Source organism: Uranotaenia lowii, chromosome 3, assembly GCF_029784155.1.
Source record: "Uranotaenia lowii strain MFRU-FL chromosome 3, ASM2978415v1, whole genome shotgun sequence".
Taxonomy (NCBI): domain Eukaryota; kingdom Metazoa; phylum Arthropoda; class Insecta; order Diptera; family Culicidae; genus Uranotaenia; species Uranotaenia lowii.
The window spans coordinates 212,968,944-212,983,352 of NC_073693.1; the positions used below are offsets into that span (position 1 = coordinate 212,968,944).

Below are 14,409 nucleotides of genomic sequence, written 5' to 3' on the forward strand. Positions count from 1 at the left end.
AACGGATTGAAAAGTTTGTATAACGTGGGTCTTTGACGATTGATTGAGTAAGTAATGAATTTGTTTTTATTTTGAATTACTCGTCACACTCTCCACACCAAAGAACTCGTTTTAGTCCCCTGGAAATGGACGCTTCTGTTCCCAACATATCGACAGCACAAAAAAAAAACAAATGCGAACAAAACTCTATTCATGCAGGGAACGTATTTTTTTTGAGGCTAGATGCGAAAGAATGGTCGAGAATTAATACTTTATTAACGTTTACATGTAAATTTCAGAGGAACAATATCCTTTTGTGGAAAAATGTCCTTTATAGTCCAAGTTCATAATCCATAGTTTTTAGCCACTAGCTTGACTTTGAAACAATCCATAGGATTTTTTAATCACAAATTGAACATTTTAGTGGCAGTGTGATAAATTATAGAGGCAATTGCAAACAGCTGAATTGTTATTTCACACGCATAATTCGGTGGACAATTTTTGGAATTGAAATTGTTCGAAATACTTTTTACTTTCGAAATTACAGTTTAGGAACATAATATGTATATCAGATTCAAATACGAGATTTTGTAGGAAATTCAAAGGATGAACGCTGAGAACGACTGCCATTATCTTCAAACTATTCCTATTCAATAATTTCCGAATGTCACCACCGGCTCGAATCCTAATAAACGAACACGGACCAGCCAGTTGCCCAACCAGATGTTTGCTTTAAAAGCATTAATCTTAAGGGTCCGGCAATTGAAGTGCTACATTGAAATAAACATAAAAATTGATCAAAACAACAACTTTTTATTTCAAATTCATTCAATTTCTCTTGAAAACAAATTATTTTTTTCAAAATTCACTGTTAAAGTTCGACTTGTTCACCCTTGACTTTAACCACTCGCCGCAGACGGTCGAGGAATGCATCGTATGAGGCCCGCAGGTGTTCTTGTGGTATTTTATCCCAGGCTGCCACGAGATGTCGCTTCAGGACCTCCACACTTTTATATTTCTTAGAGCAGACTTCGGCCTCCAAACAGCGAAGTCAATTGGGTTCAGGTCTCGCGAACTCGCCGGCAACTCGAGGCTCGAAATGAACCCTGGAAAATGTTGCGCAATCCAAAGTTGGGTTTTCTTCGCTTTGTGAGCCGGCGCCGAGTCCTGTTGGAAAACCCAATCCCTGGAACCAAAATGTCGACGTGCCCACGTTTTAACGACATTCTGTAGAACTAGTTCCCGATATGTATTTTGGTCGATCTTCACTCCTTCAGGGACACAAACCAGCGGAGTCCGGCCATCACGGGTGATTGCTGCCCAAACTATCACCGATGCTGGTTTCTGTCGCCGGGTGGCCGTCAGCAAGTCGGCATGACTTCGTGATCTGTCTGGCAACCAAACTCTGTCGTTCTGCTTATTCATGAACTGCTGTACGGTGAAGAGTTTCTCGTCTTTTTACCCGTTCTTGTTTCTGCTTCACCGTAAGGTCTTGAACCTTTTGGATTTTATAGGGCTCGGACTGAAATTTATCTTTCAGGATCCGACGGAGACTTCGATACGATGTGTTGAGATCCTCTGCCAATTTAGTGGCACTACGACGAAGATTTCTATTAAGGCGCTTCTTGACCATCTTCGCCATGGCAGGTTCACCACACTAGGTCGGCGTTCCCCACTTTACCGTTTTTGGTACTTCCGGTCTCCAGGTATCTTTTAACTGTACGGTAAACAAAACTTCTGCACAGACTTATAACAGACAGCTCACGAACTATGTCCTTCTGCCGTTTTCCAGCTAGGAACAATGCAACTACAGCGCTACGTTTTTATTAGAGATTCATTTTTCCGGATACCACCTGATTACAAAAGTAACACTTACATCCAATGATAGTTTAGACTTAATGTAAATAAAGCGATGAGGGGTCGTTCAATACTGTTTCGTGTGCAACGAAATAATTACTGTTGAAGTAATGTAGCAGTTCAATTGCCGGACCCTGTATAAGGATGCACTCCCGTAAAGCCCTCATACTCATTTCTCTTTTCAGAGCAGAGTAAAATGCAAAAAGAACTCCCTAGGAGCAGAGATGCCAATGTGCCTGATTTTTCAGGATTTGCCTGAGTTTTCGAGGCTCAGCGTGACAACCTGAGATTTCCCTTGGATTTCCCTGATTTTTAAAATAAGCCTGATTTTTGCAAATGTGATGAAAAATGTGTTGTAAGGAACTGCTAAAGTAAAAATGTGGATTGACGACTAAAAAAAAGTCATAACTTTGAGCGAAATTTCCATTACTTTGACCTACTCTGGATTTTTTCACCAGTCTCTGATTTTTGAAAAAAAAAAATGTTGGCAACCCTGCCTAGGAACATTACATCTTTGAGGCAGATGGTCACTACTTCTCAATCCTTGTTGCGCTTAAAAAAGGGGAACAGATTTTAACTCCGTGGGTGTTTGCTCTCAAATGAGTCCGGAGACTGATCGCTCACAACAATAGTCTTATTTCGTCTTACCAAGCCAAAAACTATTCCAATATAGGGGAGAACTGTACAAGACGCACCAGTTAAGCATAATCGCTATTTACAGCGATACCCATCATCTATGAACCAAATTGAAAGTTCACGACGATTTAGTGATCACATTTACATCTTATCAAAAAGAAATAATATGTTAAAAACACGATTTTGGTAACATTTTTGTGAAAATCTTAAACAGCCAGAAAACAAGTCACGGGGTAGAACGCCAAAACTAGTGGACAGAACGCACCATACCGGAAGGGTGGTGAGAAATGGAACAATGGTTATACGGAATATAGTAATTCAAACATCAATTTTTTTTATTATATATTCATCTTATTTTTGCAAACTAACCATACTTTGGCAAAAAATCATCTATTATTGCTTAATTTAACGAAAATTTTGCTGTTCAAAATTCACTTTTTTATATCCTTATAGGTAAAACGCCTTCAGGTAGGCAACGAAATTCAATTTCTTGACTGATATCGCGGCAAACATGGCGGCAGATATTTTTTTCGAGTCAAATATTGGTGCACCTTTTTAACTCGAACAAGGACGAAATTTGTTATAACTATGCATTCTTATAGTAATTTGGGAGTCAGCAAATAAAAAGAAAGACATTTTGTTTCGACATTTGGTTTTTCTCAAAAGTTAACAGCATTCAAAATTTGAGCCTAAAACACGTGGTTTTGCAGGCATTCTGCCCCAATTTTGATATAATTAATTTTAGTAAAAATTTGTGGGAAGTTAGTGAAATATGATAAAATACTTATAGTCATTCGAAAGTGAATACGAGTGTTATAACGAAAAGCTGCAGTTGGATCAGATAGCGCAGACTGGTTTACCATAAAACCTTATATGTCAACCATAAAAAATAACAAGTTTTAGGCAGAGTCTATTAATCCTTCTGTTTCTAAGAATTAAAGTCGTTTTTGTGAACTTTTCATCTAAAAAATGATGAAAAAGCTCATTTCCTACAATAAAAATGAAGAAAAACACCATTCGGAGCCAAAGGTTATTGTATTTTTGAGAAAAAATGGCATGGGCCATTTTACCTCGCTGGTGCGTCTTGTACAGTTCTCCCCTAATACCTGAACCAGATGGAAAATGAGTGTTAATTGGCACTAATTTTCCGCCGCGCGTGACGTGACGATTGTCGGGTCAATCCACTCGACTCTGGTCACCTTATTCCGACAGTCGATTCAAGTGAGGCGATAGCAAGGTGAGAGCAAGTATCAGACGTTCATTCCCAGCTGAGTGAATGGATGAACCCAGAACTTACATATGTTTTTTTTTCTCGGAAAATTTCTGCCCACTTAAAGTTAAAAGTCCAGATTTACTAGTGTTAAATTGCAGAAATCAGCCGTTTTTATCGATGCCGAGATCGAGGATCCGGCTCAAGAACTTCGAAAGTTTTTTAAAAACATGCACAACATGGTGGGTAATTTTTTTTGATTTAGTTTCAACAACTAACAACTCCGCTTTACAGTAATTTTCGAAATTTTCCAATTCATTTCCATCTCGACACCACCTGAAAAGGTACCGACAATTGTCACCTAAAAGTGTCACCCGAATGCGACGATTCTTATCCACGGTGACTACGAGAATAAGGAAAGAACTCACTTAGTTCATCCGAAGTGACGTTTCTCACCTAAACCGACTAACGGACTAGAGTGACTTGGGTGATTTGACTTTCGTCAGGGAGAAACTGGTTTTTCTTGCTTTTCTACAACCGTTTTATTCTAAGCTCGGTGACTCAACTCTCAATTTTTTGCATGCTCTGTCGATTTCTTAGAGGACGCGCTCACTGGGTACCTGTTTACAAACGCACTCAGTCACTCACACCCGGTAAATTTGAATCGGCAGAGAGGTAACTCAAATCGCCAGAGGGATCGTAACGATCTCTCTGGCGATTTTGCATCATCACATCGTTAGAAAGGAACACACCATTCGCGTGCCTTGGGTGAGTGCCACGAATTAAGCTAAGACACGCCCTCCAGAGGAACACTCGAACACAATCCGAATCGTGTTTGTATGTTTCCCTCCGAGACGCGTGTTCGCCTGCCTGAGAAGTCGACAGCTACGATTGAAAGCACACACGGGACACGGGGACAAAATGCGACCACACCGTACGAGTGTACGATTCAAACTGATTTCGCATGTACGCATTCGTATTTGTCGCCTCTTAGTATCTCGGCAGGACAAACCGAATGAAAATATTTGCGTTCTTGGAGTGTCGCCGAAGTTAACCGTTTTATTCTAAGTTCGGTGATTCAACTCTCAATTTTTTGCATGCTCTTTCGATTTCTGAGAGGACGCGCTTACTGGGCAGCTGCTTCCCAGTTAACATGAATCGACAGAGAGGTACACAGAAAAAAAATCTGAATCCTTAACAACACTGAAATTGAAAACCTGTATCATTACGTGACGTGGAACGCGATTTATTGATGTAAATTTACAAATAAAAAAAAGTTGAATCCTTAACAGCACTGAATTCGTATGACACAAATATTACTTGACACGGAACGCGATTATTTGATGTAAATTTACATCACATATGATGTAAATAAAAAGAAGCATCACATACGACGGAATTTTCAGTGCGAATCAAATATTACACGTCTTAATAATTTTACACGTCTGTTGAAGTTTATAGACGTGTAATATTCAACTCGCACTGAAAATTCCATCATATGTGATGCTTCTTTTTTGTTCCATCATATGTGATGTAATTTTACAACCTTTTTTTTGGTCACACAAAATAATCAACAACACTGAATTGGAAATTTCTGTAAATTACACGACATGAAATATTACAATACACTGAACGTGATAATGTCATGTAAAATTATAAACTGTGAAGAACAGGACCAATCAAATGTGAGAAAAACTGTTAAGTCAAGTCGTGCGCCAAAGTATTTTCCGTGCGCGCGAGTAAGGCCGATGACATAGTGAGAGCGATGCGATGCGAATTGGCGAACGCGGCCAATGCGAACTCGAGCGGCGGAACAAATTGACATCTGCTTCGCCGCGTAGAGTATGTCAGGTTTAAGCGATTCGCATACATTTTCCTCAAATGTGGTTCGCCGCATTGAATCGCATTCGCCGGTTCGCATCGCATCGCACTCACTATTTCATCGGCCTAAGTTAATCGGTTTTGATGGTTCCCGGAGATCTTCGAGAAGCAGGGATGCGGTTCAGGAAGCGGATCCACGTTGCTCAACTTTGGATCCGGTACGTCGGGGAAGAAAATAAAAGTAATAAAACTTATGTGTGAGATAAAAAAAATATTGTCTCCTAATAAAATGAATTATATTAATTATAGAAGGATTTCAATTTTTACTAAGAGACGAGAAAATTCCAGTATTGAATCATATTAACGATAAATAAAACAAAACAAAAATCCAATTGGAAAGTTTTTCTTCCAATATTGAGTGATTTTATAATTTACATCATTTCCAACTGGCACTGAATACTCCGTCATATATGATGCTTCTTTTTATTTACATCATATGTGATGTAATTTTACAGATTTTTTTGGTAGTGTGTAACTCAAATTGACAGAGGGATCGTATCGATCTCTCTAACGATTTTGCATCATCTAATCGGCAGAGAGGAACACACCATACGCGTGCCTTGGGTGAGTGTCATGAAATAATCTAAGACACGCCCTCCAGAGAAATACACAAACACAATCTATTCAACAACAAACACAATCCGAATCGTATGTTTCCCTTCGAGAAGCGTGTTTGCCTGCCTGAGAAGTCGACTACTACGATTGAAAGCACGCATATAAAAAAAGACGGGGATAAAGTGAGAGCAGACCGTACGAGTGTACGATTCAAACTGATTTCGCATGTACGCATTCGTATTCGTTGCCACATGTACAGATTTATCTAGACAGGTACAGATTTTTGAGCTCATTTTTGGTACAGAATCTGTACGTACAGATGACAGATTTTCAAAATTTGGTACAAATTTTTGAATTTTTTGACTTTCATCCAGTTTATTGAAAACTTTATAGAAAATAAGTCAAAAGTTAGCCATTATTATTCTGACGATAGGAGTTCCTCACTGGGAAGTACACGATGGAACAATAAGATTTTCAAATTTGCTACAAATAAGTAAATATCTGATTATAATCCCCAACTCGTCAGCAGTGGTTGAGCGCATTTTCTCGTAAGTAAATGCCAATAAAACCAAAGTTCGTAATCGTCTGAGAGTTGACACATTGGACGCTATCTTCAAAACGAGAAGTTATTTAAGATTTAACGGCGGATCGAAAAATGTCGTATTAAATATGACGCTCTAAAATCGTTTTAATAAAACTATGTATAAACATCATGAACATTAGAAAGTGTTTGTTATGATAAATATTTTTTAATGTCAGGTTTTTCAAGAGAGAAAATAAAAATGATTAAATGAGTTTCACAAAAAGTGTTTAACTAAAAAACTGTACTTAGTGAAATAAAGTATTTGTTTTTTTTTTAAGATTAAAAATAAGGAAACAAAATCTTCACATATTAACATATTTAATGCAGAATTTTTTTTTTCTTTGGTACAGATTTTGGTACAGATTTTTGAGTTTTTGGTACAGATGAAAAAGATTTTTTCGATGAGCGGTACAGATTTGGATGTGGTAACACTGCCTCTAGGTAGTTCGACAGGACAAACCGAATGAGAATATTTGCGTTCGGAGTGTCGCCGAAATTAACCGTTTTATTCTTCGGTGACTCAACTCTCAATGTTTTGCATGCTCTGTCGATTTCTGTGAGAACGCGCTTACTGACGCTTAAGGCAGAAACACAATGCAGCGTCGGTCGTCGCGTCACGTCAGCGGTCAACGCTGTCGATAAGTACTAAAACGCGGACGCGACGCACCCGACGATTTTTGCATCACAATTCAGCGTCAAGAGACCGACGCTGTATTGTGTTTCTGCCTTTACGCGCTTACTCACGTCACGCGCGGCGCAAAACAAGGGTCATTGTCAGAGGGTTTCTGCCAAAGCCAATCGCCAGAAAACGCACAGCGCTGACTTTCGGGTGTTTGGCCGGTGGTTTTGAATGGGATTTGAAAACGAGAAACTGGTTTTTCTTGCTTTTCTACTACTTGTTTACATACACACTCACAGTTGCTTACAGCCAGGCAATTTTCCCGATAGTTGGAAAAAGAAAATTGGTTTTTTTTCTTCGTAGTGTTTTCTAATGCCTCCTTACATACATACACACGCACAGAATTGACCGAACGGGTCATTCGAGTATATCCTTGCTGGCTGCCTGACGTAGGACCGGTGTTTATTTCCATCCTCATTTGTCTTATGATGGGATAGGAAGGGACGTGAAAACGTTTTTATTTTGTTTCTATCAGCCATACGCATTGTGGTTGGAAGGACAATGCCAGGAATCAGTAATCATAGCATCGCCAATCGCGTTCACATCGTATGCCAATGACGTAGAAGAGTCAAGAACTCATAATTGGATACATTTTCCAATATGTCATTGTTTGTTTCATATCATTTACTCTACTTCATACTCAATTTCTGTCCGAGCAGGTACGAATTTTATTTAAAAAAAACAGACATGCAGTGTTATTAGCTCGAAAATTGAAAATATTTTTTATTTCTTACTTCTATTAATATTTGTGATAACTTCCAGTTAAAAAAGATCACATGATAGTAGTTATTTGTATCTTTTTGTTATTAAAATATAGATTTTAAATGATCCAAAACTATTTTTTAACTGCCAATGATCTACTTGTTTTAGCAAAAGATGTTCAAAGCATTATATAAAATATTCTTAACATTAATTTATGATAACAAATTTTTTCTTGAATCTTCCGTTTGATATGGAAAACTACAGCTGCTAGGAAAAATACATTGCGTATGTGGGTTCTGCTGAGAAACTCTACATATTGCTTCTTTAGAGCTGTGCATTTGATATTTAAGGAAACACAGGTCGTCTTGTATGCTTAAACTGAATTTTCGAGTTTCTAGAGGTATTTCCTCAGCAGCTTAAATCAAAACTAATTATTTGTCATTTTATTAATCTGAACCAAACTTTTTGTCATATTTTTTTCCTAGGCAGCTTCAACAGCTACGAGATTTAAAAATTTTATTTTTGATTTTATTGCAAACATGTTTTTCTGACATTGCTGATATATTTTGGATCATTTTCAGCGAGTTATAGTAAAAAAAACTGGAAATAAACTAAACCAATCACTCTTGAGTAAGTTTCGAAAAGGTTGTATAGTAAAATTCCAAGAATTCAGATAAAAATAATTTTTAACCCTTCGTTTCATAAAGTAACAAATTTGCAACAATTAATGTATGGAAAAATGGAAAAATCGTATTTTATTTTAATTTTTTTTCTAGATGTACTCATCATTTCCAACTGTTTAAAATGGTTTTTATGAAAAAATAAAAAATAACACGTTCATCGCCATGGGACTCATAAACGGGTGACGGCTCTCTTACGTAAGATAGCCGCTCAGTTTTGCCACGCGTTGTAAGCTGGAGCTCTCTCGCTTTAGATTCACGCTCCGAGATTATTTTTTTTGGGTGACGAACGTGTTAAATTGTGTGGATTCTTTCTCGAATGTTGGACTATCTTGCCTAGAAATAAGAAATGACATCGCTCTTGGAAGACTCATCTCGAGTATAATTTCAACTATCAAGAAAAATATGATTCCTTCACCTGTGACGAACATTTCTTACTAAAAACGCTACGCGATGACGTTTCAGTTTTGTCAGGCCGCAGATGCAAGAGTCGAGCAAGCGAACGCTGGCTTTGCGGTCGGAACGGAAAGAAAAAATTCTTGAGAACTATCTCGGCCCTCGAGTTGTACCGATACCTAGCTTGTACCTTCTTGTTCATTAGTTTGTTCAGAGGCACACAACACTCGATTCGTTGTAAAAACCTCTAGTATGTGACTAATTACTGCTCTGATGGCGTAGTGTATGTTTCGATCTAAGCTGACGTGAGATATAATTGTTTCGAAATTGATAGTTTTATGCGACGTTCTCGAGCGCGATATGGATGGGTTGGGTTTTGAGTGGGCAGGTTTGATGTGTAGTTATAAATAACAGCACGACGGAACGTTCAATTTGCTGGCAACTGTCTTCTGTCAAAATCGTCAATTGAACAAAACCCCCACTTTATAAATCATTTATCAAGTAAGCACTAAGCTGATCGTAGAAGTTTGTAAAAAAAACTAGGAATCTGAACAGCAATTTTGATCTTAAAACTATATTCCGCAATTTAGAAACTTGGAATGCTAAGGTCTGTTTTGCGTCCTGAATGATTTCCCATTCATTATTCGATGAAACTTGCATGACGACCGTCCAAGTCTTGTTAAACGCATTCACGCTTGTGCTCGGTCGATTGAACAATACCACGCATGAAAGAAAAATAGAGAAGGGAAACACCCATCTAATGCCTGTGTTTATCGAAACTATAACAAGACATCAACCCAATTGGTGACAATAAACAGGCAGGTACTTTTGATTGAATGTTATGCCTACGTGGGGGGAAGGCTGAAGTAGAAAATAATGATATTAATCGAAAACAACAACCAGTTACAATGTAATCACGTGTAATCAGAAGCGAAAGTTCGTTTGCAACAACCAATAAGTAATGCAACGCTCGAAGAATTGTCCCAAAGTTGTGATCGCGTTAACCACGCTTCTCGATGAATTGCTGGCTGGGACTTGAAAAAAAAAATGATGACTCGGCTGCAGAATTGCACCGTTCTGTGCATACTTACAATGTATGGAGGATGTCGCATACATAAGTACACGTAATGGCCCGTCAATCAATCTCTTTCGCGCTGTGCTGTGAGTGATTGCAATTGTTTTGTTGTTCATTTGTCACGGGGCATGGGCGAAATCGGTAAATATTTATGACAGTGCAGTGGCAGAATCGCGACAGCCAGAATGTTTTGGTTCGATGAAACGTACCGACTAGGGATACATACATAGCTGATGAAAATGTTTTCTAAACTTCATCGGGTAATGACATGTATCGATATATGGGGCTATTGAGCTTTCCAGGCATATGTAGGAACATTGTATGAATTATCATGAATTAACGTAGAACTATTAGGGTAAAGGACTTATTTTGGACCAGAGGATCAATTTTGGACCATAATCATGAAATTTTTTAGCCAAATTTTGTTGAAGCCCGGGCACTTAATGTAATGCACATTTTTTTTTCATTATTAGATGCTTTATAAGAGAGTGGTGGTCCATAATAGGTCCCCTGGTCCAAAATAAGTCCGTTACTCTATTTCGGTTTACTCAAGTTTTTCACTTATAAGTTATTTTCTAGAAATCTGTAAATCTCTCTAGAAGATGACATCATCACCAGGAATATACTTTTTTTTGTCTAAGAGTTTCATTTTAAAAGAGTACAATAGTTAAGTCCCTCGTCGTTTGGATAATTAACCAAAAATAATAATATTCATGTTTTTATTTATCCAAAAAATATATTTTATATTTTTTGCGTGTTTCCATACAAATATTTATTTACCTGCTACACAGAACGAAGGCAGAATGAGGGCAGAAGGCGGTTGAAAATACTTTGTGAGCAAACTGGACGAAAGATTTCCGGCGTTACCAATTACTATTTTTTTTAGATTGTTAAAAATCGTGTGCTTTTTTAACAACGTTCTTTTCCAATTTAGAAAAAAAAGTTTAAGGTTTATTTCTGTTATAATTATTGATTATAATATTTAAATATCGCTTTTTAATCGAAATGTCCTGCTTTTTTCAACAAAGGTTTCAAATAAAAAAAAACTACCCAATTTGATACACTTGACAGTCACAGAAAAATCTATAATTTCACAAAACTTTGAGCAAATTTTAATCACAGGAAACAGAATTTTGGAAATATTCTAAGATTTCACAGATTTAAAAACAAAACAACAAACCCGAAATCTCAAAAAATTTTAATTTTTTTTTGAGTTATTGCATCTTTTTTGAAAAATCTTACAAAATGTGACTTTGAGATCTTATTTTATCATTTTAGAATGTTTCCCAATTGTAATGAAAATATTTATCCCCAATTATAATAAAAATATTTATTTCAATATGTCAATCGTTAGAGTAGGTATAATATGAACTTTTTATTAATGTCATATTTTCAAAACGATAGTAAACTCTTAATTTTTTAAAAGGAAAAGTTTTCCTAAATGTAGGTAATTGGTTCACTTGATCCCTCGAGTCCAAAAAGATAAAATATTCTTCCTAATGGATGTTGATCATTGCTTAGCACGAAATTACTAATGTGACTCATATTCATCCAAAAATTTTCTGATAACAAGGACTCAAAAAAGTGATTTTATCTGAAAATTGGAAAATTGTGCAATAAAAATAAGGTAGTAGACAAACTTTTAGAAATATTGATGTCCGACACTTTAAACTGTTAATTCAAAACTAATACGGCAAAAAAGTCTATTGAACTTTTATCTTTAGATTTTGCATGATTTTTGCCTAAGCTTAGGGCGCCCTGATTGAAGAATCAAATCCTTTTTAATATAGGATCAAGTCTCCTTCAACTTTCAAAACATCACAATTTTTTTAGTCCCACGGAAACACTTCTAGTACATCAATGGGTTCATGTATCAATCTAGCTTTTGCTGCATATAAACTTGAAATTACACGCTGTCAGAAAATGCAAAAGAGGGCGATCTGCAATTTTTTCCAAAAAGATATGATGAAAATAAGAAAAAGGGATCAAGTATCCCCATTCTCCTCTGTAATTTCAATGTACTTTTTTTAAAATCATCTCTTCATAAAAAAATACAATTAAAAAAATCTTCCCACCTACGCGATTCAAACGATTCAACGTTGGGGACCCTCTGAAGTGAAGAAAAGGAGGATATTGAAAAAATAGTTGCGTAAAATAACAATACTAAAATTTTGTTCGGTAACTTAGGGTCCAATCTGCACCAATTGTAAAATGAAATGTATCTATTTTTCGGAATCTGACCTGAATGACTTATAAAGTTAAAGGGTCATAATAAATATTATTATTATTATTATTAGGGTCCAATAGTCGATCAATAGAACTGTGGATTTAGTAAATTTTGACAATTTTTGTCAATATTTTCAATTTTGTCATTTTGTCATTGTTGTTATTTTTGTGAATTTTATCAAATTTAAAATAAAAAAAAATGCATGATAATTTGGTTGAAATTGACAAATTTGACAAAGTTTTAAACAACAAGGACATTGCCAAAAAAGCTAAATTGACAAAATAAAAAAATTACAAAATTTGAAAAATTGATCTAAACCAATCGAAAAATTCCATTTAATTCAACCACGGTATAAGACAAGTTTAGATACCAGTATTTCGATACCAACTTACTATCTTCTTCAATGAGCGTTTTCGATTGAAACAATCGAAAACGTTCTTCGAAGAAGATAGTTAGTTGCTATCTAAATACCGGTATCTGCCTTTTTTTTTTTTTAATCCGTGGTTGAATTATAGAGAATCTTTCAATTGCTTGGATTAAGTAGAATCATTCAACAACACATATTAGTGACAAAATTACAAAATTGATCTTCAGTTCAAATTTACTGAATAAAAAAAAAACATACATGAAAAAACTTTCAAAAAATAGCAAATTGAACAAAATTGACAAAGTTGACAAAAATTGTGAAAAGTATGAAAATAACAAAAATTGCAAATAAAAATTGCTGAATTTACAAAAATGAAAAAAAGGACGAATAAACAAAATTGAAAAAAAATCAGAAATTGACAAAAATTCATCTGACAAATTTGACCACATTGAAAAAAAAAAATGACAAAATTGGTTAATATGACTGTTAACGCGTTAATTTAAGCCACATTAATCAGTCTCATAATGCTGAAGCATAACGAGAGAAAACAAACCTATTGAGAGCTAATTTATCAACAGTTTATAATTATCATACAGACTGGATACTCTTTAAGCCCAGCTGATCAACACCCGGTCAGCTGACGATCGAATCAGTCGAAATTAACCACCGACAAAATAAACAAAATTTAAAAACATGAAAAAAGTGACCAAATTGAAAGAAATCACTGTTTTGACAAAATTTATGAAATTGACAAAAATGAAGAAATTGACGAAATCGACAAAAGGGACCAAACTCGTCAATTTTGTCAATAAAACCATTTTGTCAATTATGTTAAATTTGTCATTTTTGTCAAATGCGTTAACTTTTCATTTTTGCGTTTTTGATTTTTTTTTTAATTTGGTAATTTTGGCTCAGGGGGGCCCCCCGAGGGAAAAAAAAGTTTTAAAATTCCTTTGATCATAATACTTCAATTTCTACGAATCTATGAAAAAACTAGAATATCGGAATGACAATTTGAAATATAACAACTAAAGGGGCCCCCAGGAAATAATATCTAGAATAATTTTTCTCTTGCATAAGTTAAGGGGCCTCCTAGAGTTATCAGTGAATATGTTCTCTTGCATGTTGCGAGCTAAGAATATCAAAATCTCGGTATTGAATTTTAAAAATTTCAACTCAAAATCTAGATAAAAATAATGTGAACCGAATTCGAAACAAAAATTAAGAAGAATAAATATGAGGCAAACACCTCAAAATTTTTTTTATCAAACATGTCAGTCAGGATATTCTGTACAGAACAGGAAAAATTAAGAAAAACATCTCATTTTCATTGCATACAAACGTCTTGCACAATGATAATGTTTATTATTATTACATCTTTCCAAGTAACGCTTACTGCAATAAACTACCAGCTAATTTTGCCAAAACTGGTTCACTGTACTAAGAGAGAACAGAGAAACTTTATGATAAGCATTTCAGAATCTTACCCGCGTAGTATCCGTTTGAATACTGGGAATTATTATTATAACTTTTCACTTTTCGATCAATATCATTGAAATTTACGTTGGTTTATGAATTCTCA

General features: G+C 35.7%; 2 protein-coding genes across 2 annotated transcripts in view; one reads left to right on the forward strand and one right to left on the reverse strand.

The window, feature by feature from the left end:
* The window catches only part of LOC129751907 (fibroblast growth factor receptor 3-like), a 159,222-nt gene that overhangs the window by 128,070 nt on the left and 16,743 nt on the right, over positions 1 to 14,409 (reverse strand). The gene's annotated exons all lie outside the window — the stretch shown is intronic.
* The window catches only part of LOC129751905 (acetylcholinesterase), a 417,996-nt gene that overhangs the window by 118,486 nt on the left and 285,101 nt on the right, over positions 1 to 14,409 (forward strand). The window lies entirely within an intron of this gene.